At 48.8% G+C, this 18,488-nt stretch overlaps 1 long non-coding RNA gene across 3 annotated transcripts in view; it reads right to left on the reverse strand.

The window, feature by feature from the left end:
- LOC113631205 (uncharacterized) overlaps window positions 1-18,488 on the reverse strand; it is a 79,961-nt gene that overhangs the window by 8,038 nt on the left and 53,435 nt on the right. For 2 of the 3 annotated variants that reach the window (XR_003437216.1, XR_003437219.1), the window contains exons 2-3: window positions 12,765-12,827; window positions 11,303-11,646 (exon numbers count right to left, since the gene is read on the reverse strand). This is a non-coding gene — a long non-coding RNA (uncharacterized LOC113631205). The remainder of the gene's footprint in view (window positions 1-11,302; window positions 11,647-12,764; window positions 12,828-18,488) is intronic. The other variant, XR_003437218.1, reaches the window with a different exon arrangement.

Raw genomic sequence — 18,488 nt, forward strand, 5'->3', positions numbered from 1 at the left:
ATGGGTGGAAGGGTGGGTGGATGGATGGATGGATGGGTGGAAGGGTGTATGGTTGGATGGGTAGGTAGATGAGCAAATGGACGGATGGATTAATGGATCAACGTGAGGGAATTCATACCACTCCATCTTTATACTGGTGCCCAAGGTAATTGCATAGTGAAGGGGCCCCAAGCGGATCCTGCTTCCACACAGGAGGCACGTTCAAGAACAAAGATATATCTGGGTTGGGTAGAACTTAGCCGTGGGGTAGATTTAAGGCCCTGGGAGACGGGAACCATAGCTTTCCATCTGTGTGCCTTAGCAACCAGCTCATTCCCTACTGCAGAATAGGTGCTGAGAGACTGTTGACAAAAATGAATGAATGAATGATCTGAGAAACACAAGGAAGGCTCCCCCTGACCCTGATACTCCCCCCCACATTCTGATTTTTTGTTACTATATTCCAACATGAAAATTCCATCCCTTTGTAAATCAGTCACGTATCCAGAAAGTGTCCAGTTATGATGCAAAATATTCCTGGATGCTAAATACATTAAGCCCTTTCCATCTGTTGTCTCTCTGGCAGAAGTGAGCTGGTCACACTGCTGTCTCACTTGATTCTTTGCTGATGAGGTTGGGCACAGGGCAAGCCCAGAGGTTTCTCTGACGGGGCAGAAGGGCTCTTGCTGGGGAGTGGGAGAGGGCCCTCCAATGCAGGCGGCCCCAGGGTTCGGAGGAGGGACCCAAGACCCCTCTCCCCTGATCTCGGCAGCCAGCCCCTGGCCCCAGTGCCTTCTCAGCGGCCCCTCCTCCATAGGAGAAGAATTCCTCACTTTGTCCCCTGGGTTTCCACAAGCTGGGTGGGGCACTGAGGTGAGGAAAGAAAGAAAGAACAGGAAGAGAGAGAGCAAGAAAATAAACACGAGAAGCGGAGAGACACAGGACAGTAAAGAGAGAAGAGTGGAAAGAAAGTGAGGCTAGATATAGGCAGGGGGTAGGAGAGAGGAAAAAAATAGATTCTCTTTGCAGCACAATGCTTCTAGTAATAATATCATCATTATCTCGCCTGAGCAGATGTGCGAGGACTCTGTCTACTCATTATACAGCATGAAAATGGAACGAGTTTCCATCAGCCTCATCGGAAATCTTGGCAGATGCTGTCAGCAAGTGGTGCTGCTTCTGAGATGTGATTTTTCAATAGCAGATACAGTACTTTTTGACTGCGGTTGGGAAAAAGAGAAAAAGGGAGTTGATTGTGCTTTCTTTTTTTTTTTTTTAATTTTGAAATTCTTTTCTCCAAGGAGGTTTCGCCTTAGACCACATCGAGCTCCTTGGACCAGCCACGTCGGCATGACCAGTGGTCTGGGGCTGGCCTGCAGTCTTAGGGCCACGCTAGACCCTGTGCCAAGCCCTGTTCCTTGGAAACAGCCCCTCTGCTCAGCCTCCAAGGCACGCCCTGCGAGGCCCTGACCTCCCCTACTCCCCACTATTCATCGTCTCCAGTCCCCTCTTCCACTTCCGCCTGGACCTCAGTGTCCCTGTCTTGCATGGAGACGTCTGAAGTGTGCGGTTCAAGCAAAGAGCCTTTTGTTCCCAGCTGAACAAGGCCCAGGGAGCCCGGCAGCGCCAGAGACAGGAGTGGACACCCTCCGTCCCTAGACGGAAGCCTCGCAGTGTGCAAGCTCCTCATGACCAGCGCCACCTTCCCCGGGAAGGCGGCCAAGGCCTGCGGCCCCGGGTAGGAAATCCCCAGTGAGAGGCCCTTCCTGAGCGCCACAGAAAATGCTTCTTTTCATCGACTCCAGTCCCCTTCCTTTCTAGCGTGAAGGCCCAATCACACCCCCCTTCCTGGCCTTCCACACTCAGTTCACATGCCAAGTGCCCCACCCAGCGCTTGTTGGCTCCTGCACCCTCAGCTGGTCTCCCCCAGCCCCTGGAAAGCCTCCTCTTTCCCCCAGTGGGGCTGCCCACTCTCCCTCCGCCCAGCTCCCTGGGTCCTCACACCAAACTCTTCCATGCCATGACCTAACATCTCCAAGAGGCTCCCGTCAGGTTGGACGGAAAGGGTTTGTTGACTTTGCCAGATTAGCAAGGGGAGCAAATTCCACGGATGCCTCAGTTCCAAAGTCTCAAAGTTCAGACCTCCAGTTTGATAGCAGGAGTTAAGTGATGGAGGCGGCCTGAGATAGCACAGAAAAATAACAGCAACAGCGATCGCTCTGGGTGGAGCAATTACTAGCTGGCAGGCAATTGTCTCTGCCCTCTCACGAACTTCTAAACTTAATCCTCACAACAACCTCGGCTACAGGTACTGCTGGTAGCCCCAACTTGCATACGAGGAAATAGAAGCCCAGAGATATTAAGTAACAGGCCCAAGGCCCCAGGCCAGTAGGAGGCAGAGCAGGGTGTGCCTGGGGATGGCACTCCTGTCCCCATCCCTGCCTCTCCAGACGTGCCCTGGGGGTGGCAGGAGATTTGGATTCCAGCCTGGTTCTGCCACTCTGCAGGTGGGTGACCTCAGGCCAGCTGCACTCTTTCCCAATCAGAAAAATTAAGAGAATGAGGTGATTTCTTGGGGCACTTTCAGGTGGTAACGCTGTGATTTTTTTTTTTTCCTAATTATAAAGGTAGTCAGGTATAGCACAGGGAACTCTGCTCAATATTATTTAACAACCTAAATGGGAAAAGAATTTGAAAAAGAATAGATACATGTATATGTATGACTGAATCACTTTGCTGTACACCTCAGACTATCACAAGATTGTTAATCAACTATACTCCAATATGAAATAAAAAGTTAAAATAAAATAACGGTAGTCAGAAAGATCTCCAAACTTCCTGGATTCGGGGCCAACCCCAGGTAAAGGGATGGATTATGTGGCAAAACTGATGCTTGGTGACCCCTCAGGGCTCCATCTGCAATGTTTCCCTCTGTCCAGACCAGGCCTCTGGTGCAATCCCTCCTACCCCTCCAGGCCCCAGAGTCCTGGGGTGGGGGAAAAGAGGGTTTGTCCATCACCTAATAACTCAGAGGACACACAGACGATGCACATCAGGATGGGTAAACCCAAACTCCTTATTAAAAAAGAGCTATCCTTTGAATGCGTCCTCACTTGTGCCAGGGGTGACCAGTGCTAGTCAAAGGTGAGCTTAGAGGTTGCTCTAGGCCAAGTCTCTTGGGCAAAATGGGAATGGTCTCTCATGCTCTGCTATGAGATGGAGTTGTAAATACCGTTTCAGAAACTAGGGGCCGTGTGACCAGAGATGTCCTACTCCCCTCCTTCCTGCCAGAAGCCCCTCAGTGACTGCCCATTGCCTACAGGGGGAAGCCCGCATCCTTTGTCTTGGCTTCAAGGAACACCATAGGCACACTCTCACCCTCCCACCTTGGCCTCCATCTTCCCTAGAAACTCATAAGTACCACCCCTGCCAATTTTGACTGAGCTGGTAACATCATAAGAGTTAACTCTTGGGACTTCCCTGGTGGTCCAGCGGATAAGACTCCGTGCTCCCAATGCAGGGGGCCCGGGTTCGACCCCTGGTCAGGGAACTAAGATCCCACATAGCACAACTAAACCCATGCGCCGCAACTATGGAGCCCGCGAGCTCTAGAGCCTGTGCCCCGCAACTAGAGAAAGCCTGCACGCCTCAACGAAGACCCAGTGCAGCCAAAATAAACAAATAAATAAATAAATTTGTAAAAATGAATAAAAATAGAGAGGTCTCATTTAAAAAAAAAGAATTAACTATTACTGTTGGTGGCAGATTTGTAGCATCCTATCTGGTTGATTCTAAGATGCACCCTTTTTCTCATTTTAACATCTTACTCATTTAACACTGATCATGCAATCGATGGCATGTTGTTTATCTGGCAGCACTGTTTTCTTTTGTTGGTTCATGGAATAACGACGTAGCTTACAAATGAAGGCATCTCGGGTTTGATGAAGTATGCTAAGTAGCATTTTCCAGGGTTGAGCTCTGGAAGCTTGGCCAGAGACTGGGAAGCTGCTTGCCCATTCTCTGCATCTTCTTCCCCCAATCAGGCCTGGGTCCTGGTGTAATGGGGGTGATTTCTGGGGGCCTTTATGGATCTCTGGTTGCAACCACGGGTGATCCTTAAAATGTTTAATGACTAGACCAATCAAAACAGAAGGCTGAAAACCACTGGCATGTCTGTCCTGGAGCTTACTTGATCCCCACCCTGGTTGTGGTACTCCTTCCTGATTTTATGGACCGTTGCCTGCACCCTCAGGGAACGTGGCCTGTCACCCAGGCCCAGGGGAAAATCCCCAACTGGATTAAGCCAGGCAAGGTTATCTCAGTCTCCTTTGCCTTTACTGGCTTAAGGGATGGGCATGTATATTAGTTTAGTCTTGCTGCTGTAACAAATGAGCATAAAACAACACAAATTTATTATCTTATGGTTGTGTAAGACAGAAGTCGGGTACACATCTCACTGAGCTAACATCAAGGTGTCTGCAGGGCTGAGTTCCCTTCTGGAGCCTCCGGGGAAGAACTGGTTTCCTTGCTCTTTAGGTATTGGTAGAATTTAGTTTCTTGCAGCTGTAAGAGTGAGGTTGCTGGCTGTCAGCAGGGGGCCTCTATTAGTGTCTCGTGGCTTCTCTCCAGGTCTTACACATAGCCCCCTCACTCTCAGAACCAGCGACAAATCCCCCTCCTGCGGCCATCTCCGTCACTCAGCTGGGTTTATGTGATTATGGTTTGTTTTTTTTGTTTTGTTGGGGTTTTTTTTTGGCCACTACACGTAGCTTGAGGGATCTTAGTTTCCCGACCAGAGATTGAACCCATGCCCCCTGCACTGGAAGCTCTGAGTCCTAACCACTGGACCACCGGTAAGTCCCATATGTGATTATGTTGAACTCCCCATCTCAAGAGTCTTCTTTTGGGACTTCCCTGGTGGTCCAGTGGTTAAGACTCAGCACTCCCAGTGAAGGGGGCCCAGGTTCAATCCCTGGTCAGGAAACTAGATCCCAAATGCTGCAACTAAGAACCCGCACGCCACAACTAAAGATCCCGCCTGCCGCAATGAAGCAACTAAGACCCTGTACAGCTAAATAAATAAATATATTTTTAAAAGTGGGGACTGGGACTTCCCTGGTGGTGCAGTGGTTGAGAGTCCGCCTGCCAATGCAGGGGACACGGGTTCACGCCCTGGTCCGGGAAGATCCCACATGCCGCGGAGCCACTAAGCCCGAGCGGCACAACTACTGAGCCTGCGCTCTAGAGCCTGCAAGCCACAACTACTGAGTCTGCATGCTGCAACTACCGAAGCCCGCGCCTAGAGCCCGTGCTCCGCAACAAGGGAAGCCACCGCAATGAGAAGCCCACGCACTGCAACTAGAGAAAGCCCGCATGCAGCAACGAGGACCCAACACAGCCAAAAAATAAATAAATAAATAAATAAAACGAAAAAGAAAAAGAGAGAGACTCTACCTTTTTTTTTTTAAAGAAGATGTTGGGGGTAGGAGTTTATTAATTAATTAATTTATTTTTGCTGTGTTGGGTCTTCGTTTCTGTGCGAGGGCTTTCTCTAGTTGCGGCGAGCGGGGGCCACTCTTCATCGCGGTACGCGGGACTCTATCTCGGCCTCTCTTGTTGCGGAGCACAGGCTCCAGACGTGCAGGCTCGGTAGCTGTGGCTCACGGGCCTAGTTACTCCGCAGCATGTGGGATCCTCCCAGACCAGGGCTTGAACCCATGTCCCCTAGCATTAGCAGGCAGATTCTCAACCACTGCGCCACCAGGGAAGCCCCCGAGAGCCTACCTTTAATCTACAAAGTCCCTGTGGTCATGTAAGGTAAGAAATTCACGGGCTCCAGGGGACAAGAGCGTGAGGGTCTTTATAGGCCATTGTCTGCCTGCTACTGCATGTGACCCACTCTGGCCGATGAGATACAAGGGGAAATCTGCTGGGGCTTGGGCAAAGACTTCGCTCCCTGATATAACGATTCTGAGGCTTGCCGCACTCTTTTTCTTTTTTTTTTTTTTGCGGTACGTGGGCCTCTCACTGCTGTGGCCTCTCCCGTTGCGGAGCACAGGCTCCGGACGCGCAGGCTCAGCGGCCATGGCTCACGGGCCCAGCCACTCCGCGGCATGTGGGATCTTCCTGGACCGGGGCACGAACCCGTGTCCCCTGCATCGGCAGGTGGACTCTCAACCACTGCGCCACCAGGGAAGCCCTTGCTGCACTCTTAACTGCTTTGATTGAGGGGCTATGAGCTATGGCAATCATTGTGCCACACTAGGCATCAACACCAAGGATACAAGCTGACACACAGAGAATAGTAGTGGGAATATCAGAGTGAAAAGAGTGCTTGGCCTTTGGATGACAGTGTTGCGCCACTGAACCATCCTAGCATATTTAACGTAGCTCCTACTGGCCCCCTCTTTAGGGCTGGAGGAGGACCCTGTATTTCCAGTTACGGCTGGGGATTCGTCTTAGAGGAACAGACTGCCCATAGTGCCTGATGCTGCCTGCTAGACTGCACCTCCTGGTTGAGAGGATTGTCTGAATTATGCCTGAACTTGCTGTATCCTTCAAACTTGGTGGCTTGGACTGCTGGCTGCCCTCCCAGTGGCTCAGTCTCCCCAGCCCTGCCCCAAGGAGTCTCAGCTCTTTCTTCCCTGTTAATCCTGCATTTCCAGGGTCACATCCTACCTGTGCTCTTCCCACTTTGATGCTTCTGGTGTATCGTAATATCCAAACATCCTAGACTGCTGGCCATTCTCTGAATAGTCCTTCCACTTTCCTGCTTCTACGCTGTTCCTTCATGCTGGTCCCTCAACTGGAAATGCTCTTTCAACACTCTCATATTTTCACCATTAAATCCTCGCGACCATCTTGTGATGCTATTATTCCCATCTGGCAAATGATTCAAAAACATTAGGTAACGTATTTAAGGGTATGTGGCCAGCAAGTGGCAGAACTGGGATGCTGATGTAGGTCTCTCTGACTTCAATGTCCATGTCCTCTGACTCCCCCATTTGACATTTTAGAGAAGACACTGCCCAACTCAAGTCATGAAGGACTTATCCCCTTCCATGAGGGCAAGGAGTGAGTCATTCCTTATTGACCCCCAGAGTCAGTGGTGTGCAGGTCAAGGTCAAAAACTGGCTTGGGGGTTGGAGGTGGGAGCCCTGATTTGTAGTGTTTTCTATGGGGTAAATACCCCATAGTGGCTGATTTCAATGTCCCAATGTGACCTTACTGAACCAGGGGCTGGGAAGAGTGAACAGTGCACAGTGTTATAGGATGTTTCCACCTTACAGATATACAACAGATGTGAGTAACCTCAAGTGCACAGATAGGGACTTCCCTGGTGGCGCAGTGGTTAAGAATCTGCCTGCCAATGCAGGGAACATGGTTCAAGCCCTGGTCCGGGAAGATCCCACATGCCGTGGAGCAACTAAGCCCGTGCGCCACAACTACTGAGCCTGTGTGCCACAACTACTGAACCCCGCACACCTAGAGCCCGTGCTCCACAACAAGAGAAGCCACTGCAATGAGAAGCCCGCGCACCCCAACAAAGAGTAGACCCCGCTCGCTGCAACTAGAGAAAGCCCACGCGCAGCAACAAAGACCCAACGCAGCCAAAAATAAATAAATAAATTTTAAAAAATTAATAGCTTTAAAAAAGAGAGTACAGATAACAGCAAAATGTAGTAAAAATCATTAGGAAGTGAATGAGTTTTGATCATTTATTACCTTTGTTTTAAATCCTGTTGCTTCTATTTTAATTTTGTGTAACTTAATCTTTAAAATTGTTGTGTTTAACAATCGGCTTGCAAGTTTCCTGGAAACTTAACAATTAGGTTCCTAACTGGTTAGAGCCGGCTCCAGCGTGCCACTGCTGGAGTCTAGTCCGAGGCTTTGCTTTTAATTGGTTCTAGAATGGTGGTGGGTATGCTAATAAAAATAACATGCTCATCCACTAATGAGTTTGGAACAGAGCTGGTAACCAGACTTCAGCATTCTTTCCCATGTCTGAGAATGCCTTAGCTCCACCGCTCACACAGAAGGCCAAACAAATAAAAATTAGCTGAGGGTGGAGACCAAAGAACAGCCAAGGCTCCAACTAAGGTCTGTGAAAACTGATCTCTGCCCAGTGCCAGGGTGGGGCCTTGTGACTGCTTCCAGTTCAAAACAGTCCTGGCAACTGGGTTTGAGCAACTGTCCTCTCTCCGTCTACACCCACAGCCAGAGCAGTACTGAAGAAAAAGCACCAGTCATCTTGTTATTCTATCACATTCCAGAAAGTACAGCCCCCCCCCTCCCCCAGGAACTGGGGAGCCTAAAAAGAAGTAACAACTAGATTGCTCCTCCCAAAGGCACAAAGAAGTGCTGCGCTGGGACTGTCTTAAGGTTTCCTTATGGGTACAGCGCTGACATCACTGGAAACTGGAGTGGGCAGGCACAGCTTAGGGAGGGAGAGGGCCAGCTGGAAAATCAGCTGTGCTGCACTGCACTCCGCACTATCCCTGTCCCGGTTCAGAGATTGCACCATATATGGACGCAGGCTCAGGACGGCAGTCCCGCTGATTTGCATTGGGGCTCCCTGAAAATTGCATTTTGGGATTAGGTCATTGCTACCAGCGAAAGGGAAGACCCCAGTAAGGCTTGTCAGCATAAAGAAATCGGGCCAACTGTGGTCTGGCGTGGACCGAGGAGGGAAGGGGGTGCCGCCCCTTTCCAGCCAAGCTGCTCTTGGGAGCAGGCCAGAGCCTCAGCAAGCTGTGGGAGTGACTCTCGGCCACGGTGCACTTAGTAACAGTCCAGGCTCCCAGTTACTCTGGGGTCAAGATGGGTTCACCCAGGTAAACCCCAGCTAGTGAACCCACAACCTCATCCCCTAGGTCCAGACTGGGTCAGCCCAGGGTGACACAACTGGGCCTTGGGAATCCAGGGAAAGGGGAAAGGAAAGGGTGGGTTGGAAGTGATCTGGGAAAGTGGCTTTTAATAAATGGCCAATAAATTGGATCCAATTTGTAAAGATTAATTAATTTGTTTTGCTGTTGTTTCAGCAATTGGATGGTTTTAACTTTTTTCTTAAAGGACCAGTTTGAATTATTTCAGGACACTTCTCTCTCTGTGCACCTCTTGATTTGATTCAAAAGACAAGAAGCATGAATTACTCTCTGGCAGTGAGAATGAACTGCTCCATATGCGAGATGCAGAGAAACCTCACAAACATAGGTAGAGAGAAAGAAAGCAGACACAAAGGAGGCCTGTGAATCCCATTCATATCAGCTCGAAAACAGGCAAATCCATCTGTGTTGCTAGAACTCGGGATAGTGGTTCCTTTGTTGGCGTTAGTGCCTGGGAGGGGCAGGAGGGCTTCGGGGTGCGAGTGATACACTCATTCTTTGTCTGGGTGCTGCCTACACAGATGGAGACACACTGAGATGTCCACTTAGGATCTATGACATGTCTGTATGTCTGTAACATTTCATTCAAAAGTTTCATTAAAAAACCCACAAAAACCAGGCCTTCCAAGATGGCCCACACTGTCTATGGAGTGTGTATCTCCCTAAATAAACCTTCGTTTGCTTTAAACACACATACACACACATGCACAAACCAGAATGTAATCTTATGAAGTAACCTGTAACAGCAAAACAGTGAATTCCTCTGTGCCAACCAAAAATAAGCCCTGAGGGTCAGTGCAGCACAACGCACAGAGCGACACTGGCTCTGACCCCACTGCTGCTGTTCACTGCTGAAAGGGTCTTGGGAACCCAGCTCCCCACTTCTCACATCCTCCACTGCAGAACAAAGGGGTGGGATTCGATGAAATGCTCTCCCAGAGAAGACTCCTCTTCCTACCTGCTTCAGTGGAGATGGAATAGATTTAACGTTTGCTTTGCCTCACCTGTGATCTTGTAGAGGAAAGTTCTGCAGGCTTGGTGAGCCCACAGATCAGATTTCACAGTCAAAGCGTACACACGCCTGTGCTCACACACACACAGGCACACGTGGGAGTGTCAAGCCCCTCTCAGCAGCCTCTCATCACCCATCGTCAGCCCTGACTTTCCCATTCATCTCCATTCTTGCCTCACCTCCTCCCCCTTGATCTTAGTGTTACTTGTCTCCTAGGGCTGCCATACAAAGTACCACAGACCGGATGGTTTAGAACAACAGAAAATTTTCACTTCACAATTCTGGAGGCTAGGAGTTTAAGATCAAGGTGCTGGCAGGGCCACGCTCCCTCTGCAGCCACCGAAGGATCTTTTCTATGCCTCTCTCCTAGCTTCTGGTGGCCTCAGTGATCCTTGACTTGGGGATAATCACTCCGGTCCTCCATCTGCACGTGGCGTTCTCCCGTGACCTCACATGGCCGTCCGTCTGTGCTCAAATTTTCCCTTCTTATAAGGACACCAGGCATATTGATTAGGGCTCATCCTAATCACCTCATTTTAACTTGATGACCTCTGTCAAGACTCTATTTGCAAACATGGTCATATTCTGAGGTACTAGGGGCTAGAACTTCCATACATATATTTTTTGAGAAGGACATAATTCAACTCATAACATCCAGTGATTAAAAGTCTTCAGGAAAAACTCAAGTAGCCCCCAACTCTATGCCCTGCCAGGAAAGAGTAAGGATTCCAGATGAAGACCAAACACCGAGAGCCTTGAATTAATCTCGTGTTTGTATCATACTTCCCACGCCCAAAGCACTTCCATAATCAATATATCATTTGATTCCCCACAGTAAGAAAGGTAGAAATGCAGGCTCTGGGGCAAGACCGCCTGGGTTGGAATCTCAGCTCCATTTGTTACCAGCTGCTTGACCCTGGGCACGGGACCTCTTTGCCACGGTCTCCTCGTCTGTCAAAGAGGGATGTGCCGAGAATCAAAAGAATTAACACGAGAAGCGCTTACAACAGTGCCTGGTACACAATTCGCATGGATAAGCCTTAGCTACAGCAAGATCAGAACACCAGACTGCGTCATCCCCATCTTACAGATGAGGAAACTGAGGCACACAAGAGTGATTCTAGGCAGATCCAGAATGGAAACCCAGGCCTTGTGGGTTACAGCACAGACTCATTGGGTTATCTGGCCTGACTTGCTGTCCCTTTTAGGTAACAGTAACAACAACGACGACAGCTACCTTTCACTGAGCACTCAGTAATTGCCAGGCACTGTGCTAAGTGCTTTCCATCCAGCATCTCATTTAATCCTCGTGTGAGGTCTTGGGATCCCCATTTTAGAGCTGAATCACCCAGCTAGTGATGGGAAGCCAGGATTTGAGTGCAGGCCTCTGCAGCACCAGGGCCTGAGTCTTCGACCCTTTACGTACCATAGCCTCTGGGAAGAAGATGACCACTGTAGTTGCTTTATAAGCCAGGTGTTGCCAGGACGGGTCAGGCGATATTTGTAAGCTCAGGAAGAAGCCATTCCTAACCATCCTTCATCCTAAGTGTCCCATGTGCTCCCACGGAAGGATTTGCAGATCTGACACCAGAGCTTAGGAAGCCAACCCTGGGAGAGGAGAGACGCCAGATGAGAGCGTTATAGCCAAGGCCAGGCCCGGGTGCCAGCGAGATTGTCTGATGCTGCTGAACAGGTAGAGGAGAACCCGATGCCAGAACCCAGAGGGAACTGCAGTGCCCGGGCACAAAGGCTTCATGACACCTTTCATGTCTGTGAGGAGAGAGAAGAACGACACTTCACTTGGGTGCAGGTAGTCCTGGGGCAGCGGGGATGCTGCTCAGACGGCCACCTGGGAACACCTTCCTGGTTGGGGATGTCAGGCAGAGACCTAATGGAAGCAGCCCCATGGGGGCTTTGCCCAGGCTGGGCTGACACACATCCTGATGCACACACGTGGTTGTGTCTGGTGACGCAGACAGACACGACTGTTTGGGCTTTTGTCGTTTCTTCTTCTCCCTCTATCAGCAGCATTGCACTCAAAGTCCTTGATCCCGGTTGGCCTGATTAGGGTCGTCACAATCCCTGGGCCCTGCCTGTGCCTCCTGGGGCCCCCTGGTGGATGCACCAACGTTAAAGGAACCAGTGGAGGCCGAAAATAGGGCAGCTGTGGTGGTGCAGAGGGGAAGGCGGGGGACAGTGGATTTTTTTCCAACAGAATTTAAAGAGCGCTGTCCTGAATCTCTCTTGCCCCCCTGGGTGAATGAGTTACCGTGACAGCTCTGCCTCTGGAATGGACTTTGAGGGGAGGGCAAAATAAAAGGTTGGCCGCCTCCTTCGATTTCCATTTGGAGCACTCCGCAACTCTCCAGGGCATTGAGAAGGCAACACACTTGGAGTTTTCCCAGAAGAATGTGGGCTGTGGCCTTAGCAAAAGGTGTTTACTCCCTTGCAGGTGGGATTTTTATTGCTAGTTTCAACATCAAGGAGGTGTGAACGTTACATACAAATCCTGACAATCAATACCACCTGAGGAAGGCCAGAAAGGGGTTGCACAGGTCACTGCTTCTCAAAGTTCAGAGGCACAGTTTGGAAACAGCTGGGAATCTCGTGAAAATGCAGATTCTCAACCAGTAGTTCTGGGGTGGGGCCCGGGAGTCTGTGTTTCCGACGTGTCCCTGAGGCTTGTCCTCTGGATTAAGAAATAATCCTGTACCGTCCTGGCATTCTCCTCCACACACACCACCCCCGCCAAAAACCTAAAATAAAACCGGGGAATTGCATTTCCTGGAAGTGTCTTACATGACCCCAAATAACTGGGAAAGGACTGCCGTACGGTATTTAGGGTTTTAACTGTCCCCTCTGCTCCCGCCCACCAAGAATGGTCTTACACTAGAGCAGGTCAGAGAGTAGCGCAAAGGATGAAGACGATTTCATGGACAGTCTCCGGCAATCTTAAAGAAAAAACAGAAACAACAGTATTAAAACTACCAGATTTTGCTCTAAAATACATTCTTAAAGGTGGCTTGGACTGATATATAAGCATAACAATGACTAGAAAACATGGTTAAAGGCAAATTTGATTCTCTGTGCTTTTCTGTATTTCCCAAATCTTCTACAAACGAACGTATGTTGCTTTCTTTTTTTTTTTTTTTAAAGGCTACGCTTGAAACATTCTGGACTGTGGAAGTGCACAGGCCTTTTCCCTGGTACTGGGAACTAGAATGGAATCTTTAACATTCAAGAGCTGATACTGTCTAGACAGGTACATTCTGCAGATAACTGAACCTTTGGGGATGGAGGGAGGGCTAGGATCTTCTGGTGTTGAGGAGATCAAGCTGGCAAGGCAGGTGGGCGTTGAGCCACCATTTGGCATTGAAGGAGGGAGGGAGACAGCGTGTGGGGAGCACCCAGCCTCTGCCTCCTGAGGTCATGCTGACTGCTTGTGGCCCAAGGTCTGATTTATTTTAGTTTCTATGTCTGTGAGCAAGGCCAGTTTGCATAAATGATGGTCTGGCATTTTGATCCATGTTTACAAATCAATGAGCAGACTACCAAAATCAATGAACTGTGATCGTGCGCATTTTATAGATGAGAAAAGGCAGGTTGGGTAGGGAGGTTGGAGAGGGTAGAATTAATCACGGAAATGGAAACTTCATAACTCAGTTTCCCTTCCAAGGCATTTCCTTTCCTTCAGGGATTCCCAATCTTTGGAAGAGATAGTGCACGTAACTCTGGATAAACACAGTCCTCTCCTTATCAGCAGGGTGCTTTGTACACAGTAGATACTCATTTTTAAAAAATACCCTAATGTTTCTTTCATAATGGTCTGAGCATAAAGCACAGAGCAATTTTAGGAAATTGCCATCTTTTCCCACTGGTAGCAACAAGCTTTGCAGAGAGGTTTACATACGCAGTCACCAATACCTATTTGTTAAACAGAATAAAAGAATATTTAAGAGACAAGATTTAGGAGGTCTGAAAAAACAAAATGGATTGCTACGAAACGGGAAAAGAGCTGGCTCTAAAATGTAGCAATGTTCTTTTATGTTTACACATATAAGATGGCTTTATAGGTTTCACACATGTAATTTCTAATGTTTGAGAAAATAAAATTATAGGAGGGCTGCCTTCTCAGGTCCCTCAACCCTCTGTTCAGGAATGAAGACTGGCCTTCTGTTACCAACTTGGCCGATCTCTCTGCTGCTTTCTTGCCAGGCCTACTCAGATTTGAATACCCTTCATCCTGCAAAGGTCAATGTAAGTGACATTTGCTCTTTTGTCTCCAAAGGTCAATATAAGTGACATTTGCTCTTTTGTCTCCAGTCTTCATTCCTCTGGGTCCTTTGTTGACCTAGACCCCCGACCCTGCCAATCAGTTGTCCCTTATTTTCATGGCTTCCTCTAGAAAAAGGAAAAACTCCTTTATAGGCAGGTATGAACAACTGATAAGTTTAGAGTAGCCCAGAGAGGTTGCATTCCAGGCCAAACTCTGAGCAGACCAATTTGTCTCCTAAGGCACTCCTTGACTATTTTTGATCCTCTGTTTTTAGTGTCAGGGTGTCTCTGGCCTCCAGAGCACATCTCTGAGGCTCTCTATTACCTCAGGGAAGGCTCCCGACCTGCAGACTCACCCTGACCCCCATACCTCTCCCCCTCTCACCATCCTATCTGAACTTACCCAACCTTGCCCCAGCCTTCAGCATCTTTGTCATAAGTTGACCAAATGTACCAACAGGCCCCTTAATAGTGAGAATTAAAGACAAGTGCATTTTTGAGATGATAGACCTTCAAATCACCCAATGTAAGCAACCCTGCCATTGGGTCCATGGGCCCCATAAAGATTGATGACAGATAAGTGAAGCTGGGGCCTACGTGATCTTCCCTCAATTGCACAGCACCCTCCTCTGGCCCTATGGACATCGGTGACTCACCAGGAGCGTCAGAGGACCAAATTGCTCCCTAAGCAAAGCAGATAAGAAGAAACACAAGGTGGTATTTGCTGGGGTGAATCATTGCCCTTTCAGCATGTTTGAACGGTCTACTTCTGATCCAAGGTCCTGGATGAGCAAATTGATATATGACCAGTTAGATTCTCCCTGCAGTGGATTCAGCACATGCCCAAAGCCTCTGTCATAATGCTGTGCACTCCCTGACCGCCTTGCTAATGGTAACTGGGCTCTGCACCATACGTCAGGCTGGGAGAACCAGAAGACCAGATGTGGGCCCAGGTGCCCCTTTCCCCTGGCAAGAACCAGCCCCGAGTTCCCACAGTTTGCCATACCTTACCACTGTCCTACATCAAGCTCCATAATTTATTATGGAAAGCACTCTGCAGTAGAGAAAAGCAGATGGGAAGACGCTCAGAAATCCCACTGTGCTAGCACCAGCAGCTAATGAGAACAGTTACTGTCATCTGCTGTCAGAGGCAGCATGAGCTGGAGTTCTCAGACCCAAGTCAAGCAAATAAGAACTTGAGAAGGAAACTCTTATAAGCAGAGTAGAAGTCTGCCACTGTTGTTACACCAGGCTGCGGTGGTATCTGGGTTGGAACTGCAAGACCCCCAGTTGAGAGTATAGTTTGGAGGCCTGGTCAGGAGTCTGAGCTATGGTGGGCCACACAGACCCCGGAACTTTCCAGGGGATCTTCCTCACCAACAGTCCTCCAGTGTGACACATTCTTTCTTTTCTTTTTTAATTAATTAATTTATGGCTGCATTGGGTCTTTGTTGCAGTTGCAGGCTTCTCATTGCAGTGGCTTCTCTCGTTGCGGAACACAGGCTCTAGGCATGCAGGCTTCAGTAGTTGTGGCACATGGGCTCAGTAGTTGTGACTCACGGGCTCTAGAGTGCAGGCTTAGTAGTTGTGGCACACGGGCTTAGTTGCTCCGCGGCATGTGGGATCTTCCCAGACCAGGGCTCGAACCCGTGTCCCCTGCATTGGCAGGCAGATTCTTAACCACTGCAGCAGCAGGGAAGCCCCTGACACATTCTTAGCTCACTGTCAGTAATGGGTCTCTCACTAACTGAGGATGTTGGATTGGGGCAACTGGAGAAATATCAACACATTCCTGGTGTGTGTGTGTGTGTGTGTGTGTGTGTGTGTGTGTGTGTGTGTGTGTGTGTGTGTGTGTGTGGGTGTGTGTGTGTGTGTGTGTGTGTGTGTGTGTGTGTGTGTGTGTGTGTGTGTGTGTGTGTGTGTGTGTGTGTGTGTGTGTGTGTGTGTGTGTGTGTGTGTGTGTGTGTGTGTGTGTGTGTGTGTCTGTGTGTGTGTGTGTTGGGGATGGGGCTTACCACGTACTTTCTGATCGGAGAGCAAATGTGATTGAACCGAAAAAGGCTCTAGGTAAGGCAAGTTACAGGCAAACATAAACATTACCAGTTTACTTCTTAAATATTTATCAGCCTAAACTTTTTTTTTAATATTTATTTATTTATTTGGCTGTGCTGGGTCTTAGTTGCCTCATGTGGGATCTTTTAGTTGCGGCGTGTGGGCTCTTAGCTGCAGCACGTGGGATCTAGTTCCCTGACCAGGCATCACACCCGGGCCCCCTGCATCAGGAGCTCGGAGTCTCAACCACGGGCCCACCAGAGAAGGCCCAAAACTTGCTTATCTGGAGAGGCCATATATAACATAGCGGTGAAACTGACAGGCTTTGGCATCAGACAGATCTGAATGTGAATTCCAGCTATACTCACTGTGTGGTCTTGGGCAAGTTACTTAACTTTTCTAGGTCTCAGTTCCCTTATCAGTAAGATGGAGATGATGATAACAAGAGTACCCTCCAAACAGAGTTATTCTGAGGGCTGAATGAGCTAATGCAGTCAAAGTGGTAGAACGGTACACTATTTAATAAATGTTCAATACATGTCAACTATAATCCTGGGAATGTGAAAGCTCATCATTTTTGGTAAAAGTCAAGTTTATTTAAGTCTAATTTATGTATGATAATTGCCCCATTTGGTGTACATTTCTATGAGTTTTAACAAGCACATACAGTCATGTAACCACCACCACAATCAAGATGCATCACCCCCAAAAGTTCCTCTGTGCCCCTTTGCCATCACCTCCTCTCCCCACCCCTAGCCTCAGGCAACCACTGATCTGTTTTCTGTCCCTATAGTTTTGCCTTTTCCTGAATGTCATATAAATGGAACCATACAGTATGTAGGAGAAAACTCATCATGTTTAAAGGTTGGCATATACTTGACATCCAATACATTTCTAAGTAGATTTAAAGAACCAAGATACAATTTTCATTCCAAATCAGATGATATGTTTCCCATTGACTTATAGAAGAGGTACAATTTTCTCAAATGCCTCCCGAGTAGTTCCTTTATGGGTTTTTCTCATACACTGTCTATCAGTCATTAAGTCTCACCCTTGAGTCTGGGGTTGGCAAGGAGATCTCAGGTATTCAGAAAGGGGAAGTACAAGTTCCCCTTCTTACCTGAATGGATAAAGGGAGGAGGAGAGAGTCATGTGAGGCAGGAAGTGAGTCACATGGCTCTCCATCTCTCCATTTTAGGGGAGGTCTGGGGAGCTGTGGAGAGGAATGCCAAGGGCAGGGGCATTTCATTTATTTGTTTCAATTCATGGCTTGGACACCGGGATGAGGTTGCCTTGCAACCTCCCTGCCCCAAACCTTGGAGGTAACCACTCCTCAGTAAGCCTGGTAGCACCACAACTATTTCAGTTCCCATGTGGCATGGAGGGGCCCCAGAAGTCCCCTTGTGGAGGGGAAGGAGAAGAAGCAGCTGAGTTAAGAGTGGCCCACTGTGACCAGGGGAGGTGACCCTAGAGCAGGGATCATGGGCTAATCCCCTGATCAGGGGCTGGACAGAGGACATGGCTTGGAGGGTTTAACACCAACAAGAGGCTGCAGAAGCCAGGCAGCCAGGAATCAGCCCCAAACCCTGGCCAAGAGGCCATATGTTGAGTGCATCTGCAGTCCACTTGGCTGTATGCAAAGGTCAGCAGGGAGGGGCGATGGGCAATGGTGGGGATCGAGCACCAGGGACACTTCTGGATTGTAGAACCCCTCTACCCTAGTCCCATGATGACTCAGTCAGCACATCCCTCCCCGCAATCCCATCTCGGGGAAACAAAGGTGAGGGCAACAAAATCGGAAAGCCTAAGCATTTTCCTTCAATTATTGTTTGAATTATTGCAGCAGACTAAGGTGAGTCAGTAGGCAAGAGCTTGAGAGGAAGTCAAAAGTTGTTTTCTCAGCTAACTTGAGCATAATGTGTATAAATCTCCAGCCCCGGTGCACTCCCATTACAACTTCACAGCCACTTTATCTTAATTTCTGATCTATTACCTCTTGACAGTAGCCTCTAAAACTGCAGCTTTAAGAATCATGGTCTCGCAACCATAGTCCAATAGTGCAACTCATTTCTCTGCAAATAATGATTTTTAAAAGTTTGTTACTCAGGGCTTCCCTGGTGGTGCAGTGGTTAAGAATCCACCTGCCAATGCAGGGGACATGGGTTCGAGCCCTGGTCCGGGAAGATCCCACATGCACTGCAGCAACTAAGCCCGTGTGCCACAACTACTGAGCCTGCGCTCTAGAGCCCGCGAGCTACAACTACTGAAGCCCGCGGGCCTAGAGC

The sequence above is a fragment of the Aethalodelphis obliquidens genome, unplaced genomic scaffold, assembly GCF_003676395.1.
Source record: "Aethalodelphis obliquidens isolate GAN/ISIS:26980383/991018 unplaced genomic scaffold, ASM367639v1 scaffold31, whole genome shotgun sequence".
NCBI classification, from domain to species: Eukaryota; Metazoa; Chordata; class Mammalia; order Artiodactyla; family Delphinidae; genus Aethalodelphis; species Aethalodelphis obliquidens.